General features: G+C 43.8%; 1 long non-coding RNA gene across 1 annotated transcript in view; it reads left to right on the plus strand.

The window, feature by feature from the left end:
- The first annotated feature begins 399 nt into the window (after positions 1 to 399).
- LOC141052969 (uncharacterized) overlaps positions 400 to 18,658 on the plus strand; it is an 81,654-nt gene continuing 63,395 nt past the window's right edge. The window contains exon 1 of the long non-coding RNA XR_012220942.1: positions 400 to 764. This is a non-coding gene — a long non-coding RNA (uncharacterized lncRNA). The remainder of the gene's footprint in view (positions 765 to 18,658) is intronic.

Below are 18,658 nucleotides of genomic sequence, written 5' to 3' on the forward strand. Positions count from 1 at the left end.
ATAACAGTCCCTTCAGTTTATTCATCATCATAAACCATCACAGCAACAGAAAGTTCACTTAGCAGCAAATAATCAGCATAGCGTCCATTACAGAGTTTCCCTCTGTTAGCAATGTCCTATAGTCATATAAGCTATGCAGTGTTCAATGTGCAGGCTTCCTAGCCCTAAGTTATCTCACCCACGTCCGGGTAGCCTCATGGTTCCTTTATCATGCGGCAGACATTCATTCCCTCCAGGGAACTAACAGGTGCTGGCAGCCATTACACACAGCCACTCCACAGGCTGTTAGCCAGGAATCCCCATCTCAGCAGGACCTTCCACACTGGACCAACCGGGTCCCAGCATTCACCCCATGTGACTCACCCTGGCCACATTATAAGTTTCATAGCCATGCCCACCAGGTCACATGACTCTGACCTCATCACAGGTCCTTCACACACACATATACACTTTACAATAGCGTTATTAAACACACCCCCTGGGTGGGTTTGTAGGTACCTAGTCCCTGACACATTGAACCAGCACCTCAGCAGTATCCCTGCTGATTAACACACACATAAATCTCCATCTCAATGCCACCCACTTTGAGATACATAACAGTCATTCAGTATCTTGCCATTCATCCACTCTCCTGGGACATCCATACAGCGCCCCCTAGTGGACACAGTGGTCACTACACCACAGGTGACAAAAGAAGGAATATATGTCGGCCCATGGGAAACGATGCATGCCATCGAAGGAAGAACTTTGCTGCTCACTGTATGGTAAGTTTCTTTATTCCATTACTACTTTTTTGCTAACCATTTTTTCTTTTATTTCTGAGAAAAACATTGATGATTTTATATCAAACAAGAGCAAAGATTTGTTTTCTCGTCTCAAGATCAATGATAGTTTTCTCCAGAGGATCCGTCTTCATGGAAGACTAATTCCTCACTTCCGGAGGCCAAAAATCGTGTATTATCCCTTATAGCAGTGAGCGATGCATCTGAGAGGGCTGTAAAGTTGCTGTAAGACTTCCAGGGTCTAATTACTGCAGAGGAGGAACCAAAACTATTCTTGTTATATTGTGTACAAGAACACAGAAAGTTGTACCAGGACTGCAAGAAAGAAACTTTATAAAGGAAGTATCCTAATTACATATTAGGAGCGTATTAAGATATGATTTTTTATAAGTATTTAATGCTTTATTTTCTGTAAAATAATAAATAACGGACGATTCCAATAATTTCTCGCTTTTTTCCTTTACTGCATGAAATGTGAAATCATAGCTTAGTGACTTAATACTACAGAAGTTTCCATGTAGTAACTTTGTCATCATGTTGTCACATGTTAACGTTTTCCTATGGAGATAATATTTCATAAATTTTTTAGGACTAAATGGAAACATTTATAGGGTATGCTTATCAGAATCCTTAACAATAAAATTTTGCATCATATAAGGGGCACCCTGATACATATAAATATACAGTCATATGTAAAAGTTTGGGCACCCCTATTAATGTTAACCTTTTTTCTTTATAACAATTTTGGTTTTTGCAACAGCTATTTCAGTTTCATATATCTAATAACTGATGGACTCAGTTATATTTCTGGATTCAAATGAGGTTTATTGTACTAACAGAAAATGTGCAATCTGCATTTAAATGAAATTTGACCGGTGCAAAAGTATGGGCACCCTTATCATTTTCTTGATTTGAACACTCCTAACTACTTTTTACTGACTTCCTGAAGCACTAAATTGGTTTTGTAACCTCATTGAGCTTTGAACTTCATAGCCAGGTGTATCAAATCATGAGAAAAGGTATTTAAGGTGGCCACTTGCAAGTAGTTCTCCTACTTGATTCTCCTATGAAGAGTGGCATCATGGGCTCCTCAAAACAACTCTCAAATGATCTGAAAACAAAGATTAATCAACATAGCTTTTCAGGGGAAGGATACAAAAAGTTGTCTCAGAGATTTAACCTGTCAGTTTCCACTGTGAGGAACATAGTAAGGAAATGGAAGAACACAGGTACAGTTCTTGTTAAGCCCAGAAGTGGCAGGCCAAGAAAAATATCAGAAAGGGAGAGAAGAAGAATGGTGAGAACAGTCAAGGACAATCCACAGACCACCTCCAAAGACCTGCAGCATCATCTGGCTGCAGATTGTGTCACTGTGCATCGGTCAACAATACAGCGCACTTTGCACAAGGAGAAGCAGTATGGGAGAGTGATGCGAAAGAAGCCGTTTCTGCAAGCACGCCACAAACCGAGTCACCTGAGGTATGCAAAAGCACATGTGGACAAGCCAGTTACATTTTGGAAGAAGGTCCTGTGGACTGATGAAACAAAGATTGAGTTGTTTGGTCATACAAAAAGGCGTTATGCATGGAGGCTAAAAAACACAGCATTCCAAGAAAAACACTTGCTACCCACAGTAAAATTTGGTGGAGGTTCCATCATGCTTTGGGGCTGTGTGGCCAATGTTGGCACCGGGAATCTTGTTAAAGTTGAGAGTCGCATGGATTCAACTCAGTATCAGCAGATTCTTGACAATAATGTGCAAGAATCAGTGACGAAGTTGAAGTTACGCAGGGGATGGATATTTCAGCAAGACAATGATCCAAAACACCGCTCTAAATCTACTCAGGCATTCATGCAGAGGAACAATTACAATGTTCTGGAATGGCCATCCCAGTCCCCAGACCTGAATATCATTGAACATCTGTGGGTTGATTTGAAGCGGGCTGTCCATGCTCGGCGACCATCAAACTTAACTGAACTGGAATTGTTTTGTAAACAGGAATGGTCACAAATACCTTCATCCAGGATCCAGGATCCAGGAACTCATTAATAGCTACAGGAAGCGACTAGAGGCTGTTATTTTTGCAAAAGGAGGATCTACGAAATATTAATGTCACTTTTATGTTGAGGTGCCCATACTTTTGCACCGGTCAAATTTTATTAAAATGCAGAGTGCACATTTTCTGTTAGTACAATAAACCTCATTTGAATCCAGAAATATAACTGAGTCCATCAGTTATTAGATATATGAAACTGAAATAGCTGTTGCAAAAACCAAAATTGTTATAAAGAAAAAAGGTTAACATTAATAGGGGTGCCCAAACTTTTACATATGACTGTATACGTATATATACGCTTCTGTGTCCCAATTTATCAGACACTTCTGCTAAGTGCAATTATCAAGTACAGAATTGATCTTAATATCATTAATTTAGTTGTTATTGAAACATCCGGAAATATTAGTTTATACATATTTTATTCATATAACTTTAATGCTTTTTCTTGACTCATACAAGTATCTGCGCTTTGAGTGCATTATGAGAAAAGGACAACAACAAATCTTTATTTGTTGGTGTTTTTAACCCCTTAATGCCCCCAAAACGTGTTAAAATGGCAGCCTCATTGCCTTTTTAAAATGGGAATAATTAAAAAGCCCACTCCCCAGCAGCCGAAATTCCTGCAAGTACCAGCTATATGTGACAGTGGAGACCCAGCAATATCGACCTCGACCAGTTTCGTAACCGATCAGGTCTGAGTAACCCATTAAATAGAGCCATCTATCGAGAAAGCAGCATTTAAGTGGTTAAAGGGTTAAAAAACCCTTTAACATATTCTGGCCCTGCAATCGCGATCACTGTTGCCGATCATTGCCATGAAACCATCAATCAAAATAAAAAAATGGTATCATGCTACATTTTGTAAACTGGAGCTTTTTAGTGATGAGCGAGCATGCTGGGAAGTGCTCGGTGCTCGCCCGAGCATCTCACTGCTTACAGAGCCAATCAACGTGCAGGGATTGTCTGCCACGCACTGTAATGCCGCAGCCATGTTGGTTGTGGCATTACAGTGATTGACTGGCCGCACAACGTCATCAGGTCTATAGCAGACCGGGCGCCGCCCTGCTCATCAGTCTGCTCTGGACTCAGGCAGTGTAGGGAGAGCTTCTGCAGAGATAGGGACAGATTTGGTGGTGTATAAGTTAAGGCCCTTTTACATTTAGCGATGCACCAGCGATCCAACCAGCGATCCGACCCGGTCAGGATCGCTGGTGCATCGCTAAATGATCGCTAGTGAGCTTTCATACAGAAAGATCTCACAGCGATGCAGCAGCGACGCAGCGCACGATACTTACCATTCACACACAGCGATCCTGGCGTCCTCCCGCCCGCCTCCACGCGTCGCTGGACGTCACAGCAGGAAGTCTCAGCAGGAAGCGCCCGACGAGAAATGGAGCCGGACATTCTCGCGCGATCAGCGATGGACAGCGGGGGAGCCGGTCGTTGGTAAGTATCACACATAGCGATATCACTAGCAAAACCAGTGACGTTTTAGCGATATTGCTAGCGATATTGCTTAGTGTAAAACCCCCTTTAGTGTAGGTATACCATATTGAATACACAAATCCATCTAAACCATCAGTCTTTCTGAGGACTAATTACCGTGTAGATAGATATGAGTGCTAGGTAGGAAGGCAGTGTATGTGGCATACTTCTTTGCATACAACAAGAGGGTCCATTCCATTACTGTCTGCTGATGTTGCCTATTACAGATAATTATGGAATATATACAGTGGGAAAAAAAGTATTTAGTCAGTCAGCAATAGTGCAAGTTCCACCACTTAAAAAGATGAGAGGCGTCTGTAATTTACATCATAGGTAGACCTCAACTATGGGAGACAAACTGAGAAAAAAAAATCCAGAAAATCACATTGTCTGTTTTTTTTTTCATTTTATTTGCATATTATGGTGGAAAATAAGTATTTGGTCAGAAACAAGCAATCAAGATTTCTGGCTCTCACAGACCTGTAACTTCTTCTTTAAGAGTCTCCTCTTTCCTCCACTCATTACCTGTAGTAATGGCACCTGTTTAAACTTGTTATCAGTATAAAAAGACACCTGTGCACACCCTCAAACAGTCTGACTGTCATGATCCTGTGTTGGATCTGGCGGTATTAAATGCAAAGTGAACTTTTTTTACTTTGGAAAGTTCCAAGGTGTCTTGACTGTCCCCGGTGGTGGTGAGTGGTATTGCACTTTAGGGTTTTTTGCACTTAATTATGGATCAGGTGTGACACCCTATAAAGGTGTGCTCAGGGGGTTCACTCGCTGCCTGTGATATTGTGAGTTTGTGCCCACTCTGTTTTTGGAGAGCCTGGATGAAGGATGGAGCTGGTGAGGAGTCCTGCGCAGCTTAGCCAGGGGGGACGTGTTGCAGCTATGGTGTCTGGACGAAGGGCTGGCATGGCGTGGTGGGGTCGCAGTGATGGTGTCAGCGGGAAGTGTCTGCATGGGCTGGTGGAGTGGCGACTATGGAGAGTGGCACTCACCATGTGGGACTTGGCCGCTGAGCTGGACTCAAGCATGCTCGACTTCGTGTCAGCAGCTGAACTCGTCCTTGGGACTCTGGTTCTAAGCAGCTGCAACTGGTGTTGGACTCTGCTCTGAGGCTGCACTAAGGTGAAGGATCCTGTTATGGTGATGGATCCAGGTGGAGGAGAAGATGCACTCAGGTGGAGGGCTCTGTTGCTAGGAGCGCACGCAACAGAGCAAAGCTAAGTGGTGTTTCCCCTGTATTGTCTCTTTCCTCATGTGTGTTATTAGTGCAGTGGTGGGATTAGTTTCCGCACCGACCTATTCCCTAGTGAGGGTTTAGGGTCAGGGCGAGCTAGGGCGTTGAGGTACGCGTGCGGCGCCCGGTGCGAAACCGGCATAGGGAACGTTAAGAGTGCAGGGACACTGGCTCAGGGGAGCTCAGGAGGTCTCCAATTCCCTTTTCCCTATTGCAGGGCCCACCATTGTTAATGTTTCCCAGGTCCCTCTTATTATTTAAATTCGCCATACTGGAGGCGGGGTTTCCAGAATGTTTATTAACGTGTAATACCTAAATTCGCCAGGTGGAGGCGGCGTATCCACCTGCACGTATTATTATTTAAATGCGCCCCACTGGAGGCGGTGTATCCAGGGTCACGTATGTTATGGGTCCGCCTTGCGGAAACATCTGCGTCCTGACACATGTGATCATGACACTGACTCCAAACTCCACTATGGTGAAGACCAAAGAGCTGTCAAAGGACACCAGAAACAAAATTGTAGCCCTGCACCAGGCTGGGAAGACTGAATCTGCAATAGCCAACCAGCTTGGAGTGAAGAAATAAACTGTGGGAGCAATAATTAGAAAATGGAAGACATACAAGACCACTGATAATCTCCCTCGATCTGGTGCTCCACGCAAAATCCCACCCCGTGGGGTCAGAATGATCACAAGGACGGTGAGCAAAAATCCCAGAACCACGCGGGGGGACCTAGTGAATGAACTGCAGAGAGCTAGGACCAATGTAACAAGGCCAACCATAAGTAACACACTACGCCACCATGGACTCAGATCCTACAGTGCCAGACGTGTCCCACTGTTTAAGCCTGTACATGTCCGGGCCCGTCTGAAGTTTGGATGATCCAGAGGAGTTTTGGGAGAATGTCCTATGGTCTGATGAAACCAAACTGGAACTGTTTGGTAGAAACACAACTTGTCGTGTTTGGATGAAAAAGAATACTGAGTTGCATCCATCAAACACCATACCTACTGTAAAGCATGGTGGTGGAAACATCATGCTTTGGGGCTGTTTCTCTGCAAAAGGGGCCAGGACGACTGATCCGGGTACATGAAAGAATGAATGGGGCCATGTATCGTGAGATTTTGAGTGCAAACCTCCTTCCATCAGCAAGGGCATTGAAGATGAAACGTGGCTGGGTCTTTCAACATGACAATGATCCAAAGCACACCGCCAGGGCAACAAAGGAGTGGCTTCGTAAGAAGCATTTCAAGGTCCTGGAGTGGCCTAGCCAGTCTCCAGATCTCAACCCTATAGAAAACCTTTGGAGGGAGTTGAAAGTCCGTGTTGCCAAGCGAAAAGCCAAAAACATCACTGCTCTAGAGGAGATCTGCATGGAGGAATGGGCCAACATACCAACAACAGTGTGTGGCAACCTTGTGAAGACTTACAGAAAACGTTTGACCTCTGTCATTGCCAACAAAGGATATATCACAAAGTATTGAGATGAAATTTTGTTTCTGACCAAATACTTATTTTCCACCATAATATGCAAATAAAATGGAAAAAAAAACAGACAATGTGATTTTCTGGATTTTTTTTTCTCAGTTTGTCTCCCATAGTTGAGGTCTACCTATGATGTAAATTACAGACGCCTCTCATCTTTTTAAGTGGTGGAACTTGCACTATTGCTGACTGACTAAATACTTTTTTTCCCCACTGTAGCTCCAGGTATCAGTGGCCAGGAAATTTTTTTTTGCACCTTAATCCTGATTATTTTCTACAAATGCAATCCAAAGCACACTTTTTTTGCTCCATTTGCTTGTTGGCATTGCAGAATACAGTCAGATCCTTTCCATATTACAACATGAAAATCCAGCTATTTTAATCCCTTTCTGTCAAGTGACGTACTATCCCGTCCATGTGCCCTGGGACTTCATTCCCATGGATGGGATAGTACGTCACAGTGATCAGCGGCGCCCACGTGGTGAGCGCCGCTGATCGCGGCCGGGTGTCAGCTGATTGTGCCAGGTGTCAGCTGTGATAATGTGTCAGGGGTGGTCATGGACCGCCCCCGACACGTTAACCCCTTGCACACTGCGATCAAACACGATCGCGGTGTACCGGGGGTTAAAGGGAAGCATCGGCAGGGAGGGGCTCCCTCCTTGCTTCCCTGAGCCCCCCACAGCAGCGCAATGTGCAGCGCTGCTGCGGGGGGCTCCATCCCTGCAGGTCCCCGAATCCAAGATGGCGACGGGGACCTTCGGGGGCCTGCAGGGAGCTGGCTTCCTCATGCCTGCAAAGCGCAGGAAAGGAGGAAGCCTTGTGCAGTGCCTGTGGCAGATCGCTGATCTATCACAGTGATCTGTGATGTGACAGATCAGAGATCTGTCACATGACAGTGATGTCCCCCCTGGGACAATGTAATAAAGTAAAAAAAAAAAGAAAAAAGTGTAAAAATAATTTTTAAAAAATCGCTAAATAAATTAAAAAAATAAATATTCCCTAATAAATTCATTTTTTGGAAATAAAAATAAAACAATAAAAGTACACATATTTGGTATTGCCGAGTCCATAACGACCCACCCTATAAAGCTGTCCCATTAGTTAACCCCTTTAGCAAACCCCTTAAAAAATAAAAAACAAAGCGAAAAATAATGATTTATTATCATACCGCCGAACAAAAAGTGCAATAACGCGCGATCAAAAAGACGCATATAAATATTCATGGTACCGCTGAAAACGGCATCTGGTCCCGCAAAAAACGAGCTGCTACACAGCATCATTAGCAAAAAAATAAAAAAGTTATAGCTCACAGAATAAAGCGATGCAAAAATAATTATTTTTTATATAAAATTGTTTTCATTGCATAAAAGCGCCAAAACATAAAAAAACGACCTAAATAAAGTATCACTGTAACCGTACTGACCCGTAGAATAAAAGCGCTTTATCAATTTTACCGCACGCGGAACGGTGTAAGCGCAACCCCCAAAAGAAATTCATGAAACGTTGGTTTTTGTTCATTCTGCGTCCCAAAAATTGGAATAAAAAGCGATCAAAAGATGTCACATGCCCGAAAATGATATTAATAAAAATGCCAACTCGTCCTGCCAAAAATAAGACCTCACATGACTCTGTGCGTCAAAATATGGAAAAATTATAGCTCTCAATATGTGGTGATGCAAAAACTATTTTTACAATGAAAAGCGTCTTTTAGCGTGCGACAGCTGCCAAAAATAAAAACCCGCTATAAATAGTAAATCAAATTCCCCGTTATCACCCCCTTAGTTAGGAAAAAATAATAAAATTAAAAGAAAATTTATTTATTTCCATTTTCCCATTAGGGTTAGGGCTAGGGCTAGGGGTGTGTTGGGGTTAGGGTTGGAGTTATAATTGGGGGGTTTCCACTGTTTGGGCACATCAGGTGCTCTCCAAATGCAACATGGCGTCTGATCTCAATTCCAGCCAATTTTGCGTTGAAAAAGTCAAATGGTGCTCCTTCCCTTCCAAGCTCTGCCATGCGCCCAAACTGTTTTACCCCCACATATAGGTATCAGCCTACTCAGGACAAATTGCAAAACAACTTTTGAGGTCCAATTTCTCCTGTTACCATTAGGAAAATAAAAAATTGGGGGCAAAAATATCATGTTTGTGGAAAAAAAATATTTTTTTATTTTCACGCCCGGGCGTTATAAACTTCTGTGAAGCACTTGGGGGTTCAAAGTGGTCACCACACATCTAGATAAGTTCCGTGGGGGTCTAATTTCCAAAATCTGGTCACTTGTGGGGAGTTTCAATAGTTTAGGTGCATCAGGGGCTCTCCAAATGCACATGACACCCGCAGACCATTCCATCAAAGTCTGCATTCCAAAACGTTACTACTTCCCTTCCCAGCCCCGATGTGTGCCCATACAGTAGTTTTCTCCCACATATGAGGTATCAGCATACTCAAGATAAATTGGACAACAACTGTTGGGGTCCAATTTCTCCTGTTACCCTTGGGAAAATAAAAAAATGGGGACTAAAAGATCATGTTTGTTGAAAAAATACGATTTTTTTATTTTTATGCCCGGTCGTTATAAACTTCTGTGAAGCACTGGGGGGTTCAAAGTGCTCACGAGTCACCACACATATAAATAAGTTCCTTAGGGGGTCTTTTTTTCAAAATGGGGTCACTTGTGCGGGGTTTCCACTGTTTAGGTACATCAGGGGCTCTCCAAAAGCAACATGACACCCGCAGACCATTCCATCAAAGTCTGCATTCCAAAACGTCACTACTTCCCTTCTGAGCCCCGATGTGTGCCCATACAGTAGTTTTCTCCCACATATGGGGTATCAGCGTACTCAGGACAAATTGTACAACAACTTTTGCAGTCCAATTTCTCCTGGTACCCCTTGGGAAAATAAAAAAATTGACTAAAAGATCATGTTTGTGGAAAAAATACAATTTTTTTATTTTCACGCCCGGGCGTTAAAAACTTCTGTGAAGCACTGGGGGGTTTAAAGTGCTCACCACACATCTAGATAAGTTCCTTGGGGGTCTAGTTTCCAAAATGCTGTCATTTGTGGGGGGTGTTCACTGTTTTGGCACATCAGGGGCTTTCCAAACGCGACATGGTGTCCGATCTCAATTCCAGCCAAAAATGTCAAATGGCGCTGCTTCCCTTCCGAGCTCTGCCATGCGCCCAAATAGTGGTTTACCCCAACATGTGGGGTATCAGCTTACTCAGGACAAATTGCACAATAACTTTTATGGTCCTGTTACCCTTGGAAAAATAAGAATTGAGGGTGAAAAGATCATTTTTTGGAAAAAATATGATTTTTTAATTGTACGGCTGTACGTTATAAACTTCTGTGAAGCCCTTGTGGGTTCAAAGTTCTCACCACATATCTAGATAAGTTCCTTGGGGGGATCTAGTTTCCAAAATGGGGTCACTTGTGGGAGGTTTCCACTGTTTAGGTACATCAGGGGCTCTCCAAACGTGACATGGCGTCCAATCTGAATTCCAGCCAATTTTGCATTGAAAAAGTCAAACGGCGCTCCTTCCCTTCTGAGCTCTGCCATGCGCCGAAACAGTGGTTCCCCCCACATATCAGGTATCAGCGTACTCAGGACAAACTGCACAATAACTTTTGCAGTCCAATTTCTCCTGTTACCCTTGGTAAAATAAAAAAAATTGAACCTGAAGTATTTTTTTTGTGAAGAAAAGTTAAATGTTCATTTTTTTTAAATATTCAAAAAATTTCTGTGACACACCTGAAGGGTTAATAAACTTCTTGAATGTGGTTTTGAGCACCTTAAGGGGTGCAGTTTTTAGAATGGTGTCACTTTTTTGTATTTTCTATCATATAGAACCCTCAAAGTGGCTTCAAATGTGATGTGGTCCGTAAAAATAAAATGGTGTTGCAAAAATGAGAAATCGCTGGTCAACTTTTAACCCTTATAACTTAGTAACAAAAAAAAGTTTTGGTTCCAAAATTGTGCTGATGTAAAGTAAACATGTGGGAAATGTTACTTATTAAGTTTTTTGTGTGCCGTATCTCTGTGATTTAAAGGCATAAAAATTCAAAGTTGGAAAATTGCAAAATTTTCAAAATTTTCACCAAATTTCCGTTTTTTTCCTCAAATAAACGCAAGTTATATGAATTAAATTTTACCACTAGCATGAAGTACAATATGTCAATAGAAAATAGTGTCAGGATCACCGGGAAGCGTTTCAGAGTTATTACCTCATAAAGGGACAGTGGTCAGAATTGTACGTGCAAACCACCCTTGGGGGTTAAGGGGTTAAACAGGGGTTTGGCCGTCACAGAGATCACATCTGAGTGCACAGAAGATTCTGCCATTTCTGGGCTACTGTAAAATTTTGCTGGAGTATCTTATACAAGTTATTGACACCAGTTTTCTAAAAAAAAATAGTTACCTACAGGGCATATATTTTAAACAGGGTGTTGTGAGTTCATTTTCCCCTTCATCACTGTGGCCCGAGGAATTCCCTCTTCTGGTAAGGAGAGGTAGTGAGTCTGATTATCAGACACCTGAGATTAATGATGATGACTGGCTGAGTGGAGTCACAGACTGGATATAAGGCTGCATACGCCCATTCCTCCCTGCGGGTGATTTCTCTGTGGTATCCTTGGAGTCCAGTCTGAATTCCTGCTCTGCTAAAGCTAAGTTTTTCCTCCTGGCTTTTTGCATTTGTGCCTTGTTTTGTTTTTTCTGGATTTCAGCCATTCCATGCTGGGGTGAGCTGAACTCCTTAGCTCTGTCTTCTGAAAATACCAGAGTGCTGATTTAGTTTTGAAGCTTAGTTGCTTCAGGGTCTTTTTCCATTTCAGCTTGCTGGCCTATGTTTTTGATAGGGTTTTTTGCCGATTGCAGACAGCAGCTTTCCTTTCCTTTTCTGTTTAGATTAGATTGGGCCCCAACGTTTGCTCAGCCTATCTTTCTATTTGTGTCAGTGTTTTTTCATCTTGCTTCACCGTCATTATATGTTGGGGGCTGCTCTGGGGCAGTTTAGATTTCCCTTTCTATCTTTAGGCTATATAGTCCTCCGGCTGTGTTCGAGGGGTCTAGGGCACCGTAGGTACCCCCCACGACTACTGCTAGTTGTGTTGATAGGTTCAGGGGTCTGCAATCGGATAGTTGCCAGCTCCTCTGGTTTTCTGGATGTAGCTTCTATTTTTGTGTCTACCTCCTACGGTAACTCAATCATAACAGAATCACCCGCCTGACCGCAGATCCTAGGGTACTCAATAGCAGGAAAGAATTGCAAAAAAAAAGTGTGTATATTTTTTCCCCTATATCTCTGAGGCCGTAGGGGGAATTTTTTTTTTCTCTCCATGGAGATAAAGCAATTGTCTGATCGTGTGGAGCAGCTCGCTGCGGAAGTGCGGGGAATTTCCGCCTACCTTGCTCATTCACATGCTGCTGAACCAAAGATTCCTACACCTGATGTATTTTGTGGTGATCGGTCTAAATTTTTGAATTTCAAAAATAATTGTAAATTATTTTTTGCCTTGAAGCCTAACTCGTCAGGGAGCTCCGCGCAGCAGGTTAAAATTGTCATCTCTTTGCTGCGTGGCGATCCCCAGGAATGGGCGTTTTCTTTGAAACCAGATGATCCTATTCTGACTAATGTGAATGCATTTTTTCAAGCCTTGAGCTTGTTGTATGACGAACCTAATGCCATTGATCAGGCTGAAAAGACCCTGCTGGCATTGAATCAGGGTCGAGATTCTGCAGAATTGTACTGTCAAAAATTCCGAAAGTGGGCGGTACTTACTACTTGGAATGATAATGCCTTGGCTGCTCTCTTTCGGAAGGGTTTGTCAGAAGCCGTAAAAGATACTATGGTGGGATTTCCTGTTCCCTCTGGTCTTGACGATTTTATGTCATTAGCCATTCAGGTTGATCGGCGTTTGCGGGAACGCAAAACTGCACGAGAGGTGTTGCCACCTGTTGAACAAATGACTGAACCTATGCAATGTGATAGAGTTTTCTCCAGAGAGCAGCGTCAGGAGTTCAGAAGGCGTAATAAGTTGTGCTTTTTCTGTGGAGATGCCTCGCATATTATTTCTGTCTGTCCTAAATGAGAGAAACGCTTTGCACACACGTTTTCTGTTGGTGGTGTTCAACGTAAGTTTCTTCTGGCTATTACTCTGATCTGCTCCCTGTCCACATTTGCCGCCAAGGCATTTGTGGATTCGGGAGCAGCTCTAAACCTAATGGACTTGGATTTTGCTAAACGTTGTGGATTTCCTATGACACCTCTGCGGATGCCTATCCCTTTGAGGGGGATTGATGCTACTCCTTTGGCTAAAGATAAACCTCAGTTTTGGACCCAGGTGGTGATGCGGGTCGCCCCAGACCATCAGGAAAATTGCAGATTTTTGGTGTTGCATAATCTGCATGATACCATTGTTCTGGGGTTTCCCTGGTTACAAATCCATAATCCAGTTCTGGATTGGAAATCTTTGTCTGTGGTGAGTTGGGGTTGTCGGTGTGCCCTTAGTGATGCTCCTGTTTTCTCCACCTCTCCCCAGTCACATGATGTTCCTGACTATTTGGCTGACTTTTATGATGTATTTAGTGAGAATGAGTCTGCGTCTTTGCCTCCTCATAGGAGTTATGACTGTGCTATTGAGCTGAACCCGGGGTGTAAATTCCCCAAGGGTCGGCTTTTCAATTTATCTGTACCTGAGCACGAGGCTATGCGATCCTATATTAAGGAGGCATTGGAGAAGGGTCATATTTAGAGTTGAGCGATACAGTCCGATACTTCAAAGTATCGTATCGGATGGTATCGGCCGATCTTTAAAAAAAGTATCGGTATCGCCGATTCCGATACCGGAAGTCCCATTCAAGTCTATGGGACTTCCGGTATCGGAATAAGAAAAACCCTTTCCTGCCCTTGTACAGCCTCTCTGGGGTCTGTACGGGCCTTTCGGGGGGCTGTGCCGGCCTGCCAGGGGGTCTGTGCCGGCTCCGGTGGGCTGTGCCGGCCTGCCGGTGGGCTGTGCCGGCCTGCCGGGGGGCTGTGCCGGCCTGCCGGGGGGCTGTGCAGGCTCCGGGGGGCTGTGCCGGCCTGCCGGTGGTCTGTGCAGGCTCCGGGGGGCTGTGCCGGCCTGCCGGGGGGCTGTGCCGGCCTGCCGGTGGTCTGTGCAGGCTTCGGGGGTCTGTGCAGGCATCGTCCGATGGGACTGCAAGTCCCATCGGGCGATGCCTGCTACCATGACAGTGATTGACACATTAGCCAATGATGGGACAGTAGTAGTCCCATCATCTGGCTAATGTGTTGAATGTAAAAAAAAAAAAATTTACATGCTACATACATGCTACATACATACAACATGCATACTACATTCATACTACATACTACATACATGCTACATTCATACTACATAAATACTACATGCAACATACATACTACATATATACTACATACATACTACATATATACTACATGCATGCTACATACATACTGCATGCTACATATATACTACATGCTACATACATACTGCATGCTACATACATACTACATGCTACATACATACCACATATATACTACATACATGCTACATGCATGCTACATGCTACATACATAACACATATATACTACATGCATGCTACATACATACTACATACCACATACATACTACATGCATGCTACATACATACTACATGCATGCTACATACATGCTACATACTACATATATACTACATGCATGCTACATACATACTACATGCTACATACTACATATATACTGAATGCTACATACATACTACATGCTACATACATACTACATATATACTACATGCATGCTACATACATACTACATGCTACATACATACTACATATATACTACATGCATGCTACATACATACTGCATGCTACATACATACTACATACATACTACATGCTACATACATACCACATATATACTACGTACATACTACATACAATACATTCATACAATACATACATAGACATACAGTACATATAACATAGAGTAACATACTTACCAATACTTGTCACATTGTTCCCCGAAGCCATTGTCTTTTCCGGAATAAATATTAACATAACAAACCACAAAAATACTCACCCACGATCCGAAGCAGTCCACGAGTGTGTCCCACGACGATCTTGGGTAGAGAACTGCAGCATCAGCTGATGCTGCCGTTCTCTACGGGCTGCAGGAATCCAATGACGGAAGGTAGGTATCCTTCCGCACTGTATTCCTCCGCCACTTAAAAAAAAAAAAAGTCCCTAGTCTCACTTTATGCCATTACTGTGTGGGAATTTCCCACGCAGCAATGGCATAAAGTGAGACTAGGGACTTTTTTTTTTTTAAGTGGCGGAGGAATACAGTGCGGAAGGATACCTACCTTCCGTCATTGGATTCCTGCAGCCCGTAGAGAACGGCAGCATCATCTGATGCTGCAGTTCTCTACCCAAGATCGTCGTGGGACACACTCGTGGACTGCTTCGGATCGTGGGTGAGTATTTTTGTGGTTTGTTATGTTAATATTTATTCCGGAAAAGACAATGGCTTCGGGGAACAATGTGACAAGTATTGGTAAGTATGTTACTCTATGTTATATGTACTGTATGTCTATGTATGTATTGTATGAATGTATTGTATGTATGTAGTATATATGTGGTATGTATGTAGCATGTAGTATGTATGTAGTATGTATGTGGCATGCATGTAGTATGTATGTAGCATGCATGTAGTATGTATGTAGCATGCATGTAGTATGTATGTAGTATGTATGTAGTATGTAGCATGTATGTAGTATGTATGTGGTATGTATGTAGCATGTAGTATGTATGTAGCATGCATGTAGTATATATGTAGTATGTATGTAGTATGTATGTGGTATGTATGTAGCATGTAGTATGCATGTAGCATGCATGTAGTATGTATGTAGCATGCATGTAGTATGTATGTAGCATGCATGTAGTATGTATGTAGTATGTATGTATGTAGCATGCAGTATGTATGTAGCATGTATGTAGCATGTATGTAGTATGTATGTAGTATTTTTTTTTTTTAACATTTAACACATTAGCCGGATGATGGGACTACTACTGTCCCATCATTGGCTAATGTGTCAATCACTGTCATGGTAGCAGGCATCGCCCGATGGGACTTGTAGTCCCATCGGACGATGCTTGCACAGACCCCTGGACATCAGCACAGCCCCCCGGCAGGCCGGCACAGCCCCCCGGCAGGCCGGTACAGACCCTCACAGGGTGCACAGACCACCGGCAGGCCGGCACAGCCCCCCGGCAGGCCGGTACAGACCCCCACAGGGTGCACAGACCACCGGCAGGCCGGCACAGCCCCCCGGCAGGCCGGTACAGACCCCCACAGGGTGCACAGACCACCGGCAGGCCGGCACAGCCCCCCGGCAGGCCGGTACAGACCCCGGGCAGTCCACACAGCCCCCCGGCAGGCCGGCACAGCCCCCCGGCAGGCCGGCAGAGACCCCCGGAAGGCCCGAAATGACGGCGCATCATGATGCGCACACACCGCGCATCATGATGACGGCAGTCTGTCAATCAACTTTGAACTTCCGATTCCGATGCCGAATTCCGATATTGAAAAAATATCGGAAGTCGGTATCGGAATTCCGATACAGCAAGTATCGGCCGATACCCGATACTTGCGGTATCGGAATGCTCAACACTAGTCATATTAGACCATCCTCTTCACCCTTAGGTGCTGGTTTTTTTTTTGTAGCCAAAAAGGATGGATCATTAAGACCTTGTATTGATTATCGTGCCCTCAACAAGATTACTGTCAAATATCAGTATCCTTTACCCCTGATTTCGGATCTATTCTCTAGAGTTAAAGGTGCTTGCTGGTTTACCAAGCTTGACCTCAGGGGGGCGTATAATCTTATTCGCATTAAGCATGGGGATGAATGGAAGACAGCGTTTAATACTCCGGAGGGACATTTTGAGTACCTGGTGATGCCTTTTGGGCTCACTAATGCCCCTTCTGTCTTCCAGTGCTTCATGAACGATATTTTCCGAGATTTTGTCGATAAATTTTTGATTATCTATCTGGATGATATTTTGATCTTCTCCAAGGATTGGGATTCTCATGTGGAACATGTTCGGACTGTGTTCCGGATCTTGAGGGAGAATTCCCTGTATGTCAAGGGATCTAAATGCCTTTTGGGGTACAGAGGATTTCATTTTTGGGATTTATTTTGTCTCCGTCAACTATTGAAATGGATCCAGTCAAGGTACAGGCCATTTATGATTGGGTTCAGCCCACTTCTTTGAAGGCCCTCCAGAAGTTTTTGGGTTTTGCTAATTTTTATCGGAAATTTATAGCAAAATTTTCTAGTATTGCCAAGCCATTGACTGATTTGACTAAGAAGGGTGCTGATGTGTTAAATTGGTCTCCGGAGGCTGTTTCTTCCTTTAAGGAGTTGAAGCGAAGATTCACCTCCGCCCCGGTTTTGCGGCAACCTGATGTCTCACTCCCGTTCCAGGTAGAGGTGGATGCTTCTGAGATTGGTGCAGGAGCTGTTTTGTCCCAAAAGGATCCTGTAACATCTAAAATGAATCCCTGCGCTTTCTTTTCCCGAAAGTTCTCTCCATCTGAACGTAACTACGACGTGGGGAATCGGGAACTGTTGGCCATGAAATGGGCATTTGAGGAGTGGAGACATTGGTTGGAGGGAGCTAAGCATCAAGTCGTGGTCCTCATCGACCACAAGAATTTGATTTATCTAGAGTCGGCTAAGTGCTTGAACCCTAGACAGGCTAGGTGGGCCTTGTTTTTTACACGTTTTGATTTTGTGGTTTCTTTTCTTCCTGGAACTAAGAATGTCAAGGCAGACGCTCTCTCTAGGAGTTTCTTTGCTGATTCTCCTGTGGTGACCAAACCTGCTACCATCTTAGGCGAAGGGGTAGTTCTTTCTGCCATCTCGCCCGATTTGAGACGTGCTCTGGAAGAATTCCAGAGAGACAAGCCTGAGCATTGTCCCAGTGGAAAGTTGTATGTTCCTGACCAGTGGAAGAAGAGAGTGATGTCTGAAGTTCATTGCTCTGCTTTGGCTGGTCATCCAGGTATTTTTGGTACTAGAGATCTTGTGAGTCGGTCTTTTTGGTGGCCCTCCTTGTCTCGTGATGTCAGGAATTTTGTGCAGTCATGTGGGACGTGCTCCCGGTCTAAATCATGCTCCCGCTCTAGTGGGTTGTTGATGCCTTTGCCTGTCCCCAAGAGGCCATGGACCCATATTTCAATGGATTTCATCTCCGATATGCCTGTCTCTCAAAGGATGACTGTTATTTGGGTGATTTGTGATAGGTTCTCTAAGATGGTTCATCTTGTACCACTCCCTAAGTTGCCGTCTTCCTCTGAGTTGGTGCCCCTGTTTTTGCAACAGGTAGTTCACTTGCACGGGATTCCTGAGAACATTGTGTCTGACAGAGGAGTTCAGTTTGTGTCTAGATTTTGGAGAACTTTCTGTTCCAAGCTGGGAATTCAGTTGTCCTTCTCCTCTGCCTTTCACCCTCAGACCAATGGACAGGCAGAGAGAACAAACCAGACCTTGGAGTCATATTTGAGATGTTTTATTTCC

Source organism: Dendrobates tinctorius, unplaced genomic scaffold (assembly GCF_039654945.1).
Source record: "Dendrobates tinctorius isolate UK_male_01 unplaced genomic scaffold, ASM3965494v1 ptg000164l, whole genome shotgun sequence".
In the NCBI taxonomy this organism is placed as follows: Eukaryota; Metazoa; Chordata; class Amphibia; order Anura; family Dendrobatidae; genus Dendrobates; species Dendrobates tinctorius.